Source organism: Sebastes umbrosus, chromosome 10, assembly GCF_015220745.1.
Source record: "Sebastes umbrosus isolate fSebUmb1 chromosome 10, fSebUmb1.pri, whole genome shotgun sequence".
NCBI lineage: Eukaryota > Metazoa > Chordata > Actinopteri > Perciformes > Sebastidae > Sebastes > Sebastes umbrosus.
This window is the reverse complement of record NC_051278.1, coordinates 33,302,600-33,310,713: the sequence shown is the minus strand read 5'-3', so window position 1 is coordinate 33,310,713 and position 8,114 is coordinate 33,302,600. Positions and strand designations below refer to the sequence as shown.

The 8,114-nt window shown below is 44.7% G+C and overlaps 1 protein-coding gene across 21 annotated transcripts in view; it reads right to left on the bottom strand.

Annotated features, from left to right (window-relative positions):
• The window catches only part of camk2g2 (calcium/calmodulin-dependent protein kinase (CaM kinase) II gamma 2), a 159,388-nt gene that overhangs the window by 134,766 nt on the left and 16,508 nt on the right, over positions 1–8,114 (bottom strand). The gene's annotated exons all lie outside the window — the stretch shown is intronic.

Sequence of the window (8,114 nt, the reverse complement as noted above, 5' to 3'; positions counted from 1 at the left end):
AATCAATACAGTGTTTTTGAGAATCGATATTGCCAAAACATATCACGATACTCATGTGCATCAATATTTTCTTACACCTCTATTTCTTATTGTCTCTTTTTGTACACTAAACAAAAATCAAATGCACAACAGAACAGGACTGGTCTGAATCCAACAACAAGGATACAGCAGACTATCAACAACACAGAAAATTAATCATTAGTCATTTATCAACATCTCTTCATATGTGAGGACTTGATCTGTTTTTAGTCACTGTAAATGGAATAACATAGGGGGTTTGGATTGATGTTGATTGTTGTTTCTTTACTATTTCTTAAAAGCTTAAATGACAGGAAATTAAACTGAAACTATTTTATTTATAATAAACTAATAGTTCAAGTCATTTTTAAGCAAAAATCCTCATTCACTGATCCAATCTCCTCAAATATGAACATTTTCTGGTTGTCTTCGTCATACATATATTTATATAGTATATTGGGGGTTTGGTCAGACAGAACTTCACTTCACTTCATCTTCGACCTCTTATCCGGGGTCGGGTCGCCGGGGCAACATTAACCAGCTCTGACTGGGGGATCCCGAGGCGTTCCCAGGCCAGTGTGGAGATATAATCTCTCCATCTAGTCCTGGGTCTTCCCCGTGGTCTCCTCCCAGCTGGTCGTGCCTGGAACACCTTCCTAAGGAGGCGCCCAGGGGGGCGCCCAGGGGGGCATCCTTACAGATGCCCGAACCACCTCAGCTGGCTCCTTTCAAAGCAAAGGAGTAGAGGCTCTACTCCGAGTCCCTCACGGAATGACTGAGCTTCTCACCCTATCTCTAAGGGAGACGCCAGCCACCCTCCTGAGGAAACCCATTTCGGCAGCTTGTACGATTTAGTTCTTTGGGTCATGACCCAGCCCTCATGACCATAAGTGAGAGTAGGAACGAAGATTGACCGGTAGATCGAGAGCTTTGCCTTCCAGCTCAGCTCTCTTTTTGTCACAACGGTGCAGTAAAGTGAATGCAATACTGCCCCCCCCCCCCACTGCTCCGATTCTCCGACCAATCGCATGTTCCATAGTCCCCTCACTCGCGAAACAAGACCCCGAGGTACTTGAACTCCTTCACTTGGGTAAGGACTCATTCCCTACCCGGAGTAGTCAATCCATCGGCTTCCTGCTGAGAACCATGGCCTCGGATTTAGAGGTACTGATCCTCATCCCAGCCGATCCAATGAGTGCTGGAGGTCACAGACTGATGATGCCAACAGCACCACGTCATCTGCAAAAAGCAGCGATGAGATCTTCAGCACACCGGACTGCAAACCTTCCTCCCCCTGACTTCGCCTCAATATCCTGTCCATGAATATCACCAACAGGATTGGTGACAAAGCGCAGCCCTGACGGAGGCCAACCTCCACCGGAAACGAGTCTGACTTACTGCCGAGAACCCGAACACAGCTCTCGCTTTGGGCATACAGAGATTGGATGGCCCTAAGAATTGCCCCCCTCACCCCATACTCCCGCAGCACACCCCACAGTATCTCTCAGGGGACCCGGTCATACGCCTTCTCCAAGTCCACAAAACACATGTAGACTGGATAGGCATACTCCCAGGTCCCCTCCAGGATCCTTGGTAGAGTGAAGAGCTGGTCCGTTGTTCCACGGCCAGGACGGAATCCGCATTGTTCCTCTTCGATCCGAGGTTCGACTATCGGCCGAACCCTCCTTTCCAGCACCTTGGAGTAGACTTTACCAGGGAGGCTGAGTAGTGTGATACCCCTGTAATTGGCACACACTCTCTGGTACCCCTTTTTGAACAGGGGAACCACCACCCTGGTCTGCCACTCCCTGGGCGCTGTCACCGACTTCGATGCAAAGTTGAAGAGACGTCAGACAGAACAAGAAATGTTAATGTCAACTTGGTCTTTGGGAAACTGTATTTGTTTTATTATTATTATTGTCGGACATTTTATCGACCAAGCAACAAAATAATCAACAGAATAAAAAAATGAATGCAATCATTAGTTGCAGCCTTAAGGTGTTTACACACCCAAGACATGACAAATAGATGACACGGAAATGCAAAATTACTTGACTGCAAATATTATGTTTAGGGCTTTATTGTGGAAGGTAAGTGTGTGTAAAGGCCCTTAACTATTACTACATTTCATATTGTTTCGTTGCAGTCTAGATTCACTTTCTAGTGACAAATGAATCCCCTCTAAAGTAACAATCAGCATCCTTGTCCAGTGCTAATTAAATTAAATTTGTATTCAAGTTGGCTCCCACATGATGCCATATGCTTCGGACAGGCATGATGAGCAGATAAGAGAGAGAAAGAAGGCAAGATGAATATAACAGGAGGAGAGTCCTGGAAAAACACACTGAACCTCAGGACACACACGCACGCATGCACACTAAGCGTTGTTTCACAGCCTTGATAAGAAAAGAGGAAGGTTTGCATGCTGTGGGAAGACTAACACCATTCAAGTGTTACGGTGCTTTGGAACATATAACCCTGACCGTCTCTCTCTCTTTCCATATCTACATCTTTCTCTTTCCATATATGACTCTCTCCCTCTCATCAAATATTCATAGTTGGTCCTATGAAACATTCACCACGTTGCGTTGCTACGTTTATCTGCCCTGCTCCAATCAGCCTCCAGCGGGTGCACTAGAAGCCCAGCAAAAGCTTGCACGCACGCACGCACGCACGCACGCACGCACGCACGCACGCACGCACGCACGCACGCACGCACGCACGCACGCACGCACGCACGCACGCACGCACGCACGCACGCACGCACGCACGCACGCACGCACGCACGCACGCACGCACGCACGCACACACACACACACACACACACACACACACACACACACACACACACACACACACACACACACACCGTCTGCCTGCATGGCCTGCGATGTGGCAGCCGTGCAGAAAGGGGAGAGGAGTTGACTAAAGAGGGAGGAAGAGGTACCGAGAAAGAGAAAGGAAGGGAATGTGGCTGAGGGAGACGCATGAAGAGAGGAAGAGGAGTCTGAGGGTCCACTCCTCAGCTTTGGTCCATGGACAGTGAGAGCAGAGCAGCCTCGCACCTCAATAATTCAACAGCGGGAAGAGTGCCGCCAGCCTCTCCCCTCCTCTCTTTTCCTGACATCACAAGGCCTTACCTAATAACAGTGGAACTAAAAATACACTCACTTCACAGTTCGACACAATACGTGACACGTAATTGCAGCTAAAAATAACATGAAACACCGTCAGATAGATCATACTGTCACCGGTGTTTGTGTTGGGTGTTTTATGCCATCTACAGAGAAAATGTTTCAGCCGGGTTTTTCAGTTTGTCTAACGTGCGTCTGACACAACAGATACACTTCTATTTCAAACCATCCAGCGGTCTACACATGCCACGCAACAGCTCGCGTTTCACTCGCAACAATATGCACGAGCAACGCAACCTGAAGCTGATTTTTACACTTTCAAGTGTATTTCTTCCATTTACTACATAACTCCAGTGATTGTGTATTGGGCTCTGAGCGCTGCAAAACCGCCGGTGACCTACATTCAATACTGGGCCTGAATTCAATTAACTGATATTCAATTAATGCTGAGAAAAGCAGCAAATGTTCACATTTGAGGAGCTGGAAATCTTGGGCATTTCTGTATTACAGTATTACAGACTGAGCAATACTCATGATGGACACTTTGCTCCAGAGTGCCAACGTGTCTAAAGCCAAACATAGGGGCAAATTTATTCAAAGAGATGATGGCCACTAACCACGACAAATAAATCTAGACCTGAAAAGATTAGTCGATAAGTCAATCGACAAAACATTTAAAGCGGCAGTAGGCACAATGGTTTTGACATCATTGGGCAAAAATCCATAATAACCTTTCAGCATATTTTAATTCAAGTGTTCTGAGAGAAAACTAGACTTTCTGCTCCTCCTCATGGCTCTGTTTCAGGCTTTAGAACATCTAGCCCGTGACGGGAGACTTTGACCAATCGCAGGTCATTTCAGAGAGAGAGAGTGTTCCTATTGGCTGTTCATTCATTGGAGGCAGCTGTCAATCACTCGCAAACTCTGATCAAACGGTCAAACTAGTCAGCGCTGATCAAATATGAATCAATATTCTGTTACTGTAATGACAATTTCTCTCCTCAGATGTTCTCAGAAACATCTTGTAGTGTACTGTTGATCTGTAACATGAGAAAGTTTGCTCCAGCTGGTGGGCGGTGCTTGGTATTTCCTCAACTGATCTCAACATGGCTGCCGGGTCCCAAACTTTCTCATTTTACAGCTAAACAGCACACTACAAGATGATTCTGAAAACATTTTACACCTGACAGGCATTACAGTAACAGAATATTGATTCATATTTGATCAGCGCTGCCTAGTTTGACCGTTTGATCGGAGATGTTCAGAGACGACAAGGCTCCAGCTCGGCTCTGATTGGTTGTTTTCCTCCGGTCTGTGAACTCTTGCAAATGCCTTTAGGAACACCGGAGGACACAGAGGCACATGTTTTTTTCAGATTACCTGTCTCATATACTACTTTCAGGATATAGCGAAATGGAAATAACTTTTTTTTTTAATCACATTTGCTCCAACCTGCCTACTGCTGCTTTAATCACCGACAATTTTTGATTATGGATTATGTCTGATTAATGGGAGTATTTGCTGGGTTGTGTTCTGTGATAGAATACTGAATATCTTTGGGTTTTGTTAAGGCTGGCCCACACTAAAAGATGTTTCAAATCTGGCCTCTCTGATCAGCTGTTCACTGACTGTGCTGTGTGTGTGTTGATGTGAGTGGAGCTCCAACACAGAAGCTCGCGATTGGTTAAATTTCGGCGAGGGCCAGACCAGATTTTACTGCGCATGTGTTGAAGACTAAGAGGCTGCAGCTTCAGCCCCGGAGCCGGTATGTACGTAGTACCTATTATGCCGTGATATCGCGATTCAGTTTTTCATCTCGACGATGCATATCGTCACGTTTTTATATTGTGATATTTCGTGGCACGATATTTCGTCACACCCCTGACTACTACTCTATGCTTCATGTTTTACAATAGCTCATGCATATTGAACATGTTTCATATTTACGATTTAAGATCGGTGCGGCCAGGATGGACTTCCAAGCAGATCAGGGGATCTTAACTTGCCTCACACCACAGGAACATCTGGAAAGATCATCTTATAACCATCAACAAATCTGGGCTTTGCTGACGATTGTCAGGAGGGGGGGGGGACGGGCCCAAAATCGGCTTGATTCTCGTGTAGTGTGAAGGGATGCTCATTTGAAAAATGTTCTTAACCGATAACCGACCTTCGTTAACCGATTATTAACCGTTAACCGACAAGATTTGTGCCTCTCATGCAGCGGTGTACCAGCTGCAGGAGCACAACAGATATTGGTTGACGGGAGTCTCCAGTTCAGCGTCCGGGAGCGTTAACTTAGCAGCTACGATGCTGCGTGTAGTGGCGCGGACATGCAGCCACTTTCCCAGTAAAAGTCTCCACCGCACATTTAGTTTAGTTTAGCAGGTTGTCAGCTGTGTGTCTGCCCGGCGTGACTTTAGCGAGTGTCCAACAAACAGTGTGTATTTGTGCTACGTAAGCAGCTCTAGCATTGCCGGAGGCTTCGTGCTCGCCGCCGCACACGTAGTCTGAGTAACTTAGTGAGTTTCCAACAGGACTGTGTGTGTGTGTGTTGGTGGTGAGTGTGAGGTTGTTGGTGTTGTTCTAGCTGTGAACGTAGGTGTAGCAGTGTGTGGACAGTTTATTTGTCGATGAATAAATGCTACGAAACTACAACTCCTCCGCTTCGCCAGAGACCTGAGCCGACTTCCTGTATCCTGCAACTCCGGCTCCGCCTCTTAAGGTGGGCTGTTAAGGTGGACCAGCTTTTCTCCTTAAAGTGACAAGCTGCTCCTCTGAGCCGCTCAGCTTTTGAGTTAATTATTAACATTTCTTTTAACCGTTTTAACAGATAGTGTTAATCGGTTAAAATGCTTAATGTCGGTTTAACGGTTAAACGGTTAATTATGGACATCTCTGGTAGTGTGTACTCGGCATTAGTCGCACAAAACAGACATAACCTTGGGCTCTGGGAAATTGTGATGGACATCTTATAGACCGACAATCATCAACAAATCGCTTAATTGCTAAAATAATTGGCAGATTAACCAATAACTGATGGTCGTTAGTTGCAGCCCTAAACAGATCATTTTCCTGTCCTGGAAAACGTGCAGAGCACACCTAAAAGGAAACATAACATGAGAAAGATGTCAGGGAAGTGAGGCCCTGTTCAGACACCCCCCCACGGCCTCATCCTTCATTTCAATGAGATCACTAAGATGGCTCCAGCTAAATAAAACGGGCTCACCTTCTGCACCAATGCACGGCAGAGTCATCCGGAAAATTAATTACGTTAGTCAATCAAATACGTGCAAGTACACATTCCTAGTAGATACTTCAGAAAGTTCTATTGTTTGTGACTTATCTTCTTACTTGTACCCAGGGTCTGAAATTAGCACCCGCCACCCGCCAAATGCGAGTAAATTGTTGGCATTGGCACTTTAGCAGGCAGGGAAAATGCTAGTGATGGTAATAGAGAACGGTAGTTTTCTGCTTTCTTGGCATCTCATGTCTCCGTGACTATCGATTCCTCTTTCTGATGCTTTCTGACAGTTCAATGCACAATGACAGGTACGCACGCCTTATCATGTTTCAGTTTGGATTGGACCGGAGACACGGCAGAGGGAAAAAAAAACGCTCAAAAGCATGGCGCTACTAAGCCTGAGGGGAAGCACCTTATTTTTCCCTGATAACGAGACACTGTGAACAACAAATCTGTGCTGAAATCAGCAGGAGCGTTAGCAACGTTAGCTGTTAGCAGCCGGTGGGCAGCACAGTCCTGACTGGTTAAATAGTGGAGATACGAACGTTAACGGAGGTACCATTGAGTTATTATTATGAGGTGTTCATGGTCTGCTCAGCAAAATGACCGTTGGGTGAAGGTAAATTACAACGTTATCATGATGTGTTCAAATGCAATCTCGTAAAATTAAGTTTTTGGTGAGAAACTTGAATAAATCCAGTTGTTTGATGGAGATGTTTTCACATCAATATAAAATAGATAAAAGAGAATTATGACCTGTTTAACTTCATAAAAATTTACCAGGATGTTTTTTTTAAATCAAAGCAAATATCTCAATAATCATAATCATTTGAATTGTGTGTTTTTATGCAAATAACCACTATAGATGACAATAGCAAAGTACAGCACTGTGTACAGTATCCCCCCCCCACCCCCCCCCCCCAAAATAGGTCTTCCCCAGAAGCTACGTCGTAATTCGAACACTGTAATTTACCGTGTATATAATGTTTTTTATGTTAAATATATCAAACATTGAATGACAACAGATCTAAAATGTTATTCCTTCATTTAGCGCAGAGATTTCAAAAGTGGCAGATAACATTTCTGAGTGGCAGACAAAAAAAATTACTACGCGTCTAATGGGGACCAGTCTAATTGTTGGCTCACAGCTTCAGTGGCTAACAACTAACCTGAATGATTCAGATGTACAGAGTGAATCCTGCAACTTCAAACCAAAATCCATCTGAGCAGCTACACAACTTGCTTTAGTCCATACAGTGTCATTTTGTTAAAGGAAGACCTGAGTTTTGGACACTCAAGGAGTTGAAAGTAACAGTGTATTGTGTGGTTAACATTGTACATGTTTACATTGACTGGGAGTAGAGCCAGTATACAACAAAGCTGGAACATGTATACATTTTCAAATATAAACTGTGTACATTGTCTCATGTGATGGGAGTGGAAACACTTGTCATTGTAGTCAGCCTGATGATTGTATATCACTACACTACAGTTCAGCACTTGATGAATGATTTCTACTAATTCAATAAAAGCTGATTATTTGAGAGTTTCGCGGTAGAGAACTTTTTAAACAGGCTATGGTAAATGGACTTGCATTTTATACAACGCTTTTCTAGTCTTCCGACCACTAAACGCTCTTTACACTACATGTCAGCATTCACACACTGATGGCCGAGGCTGCTAAGGTGCCAACTTTGCCCATCAGGATCCAATCTAAA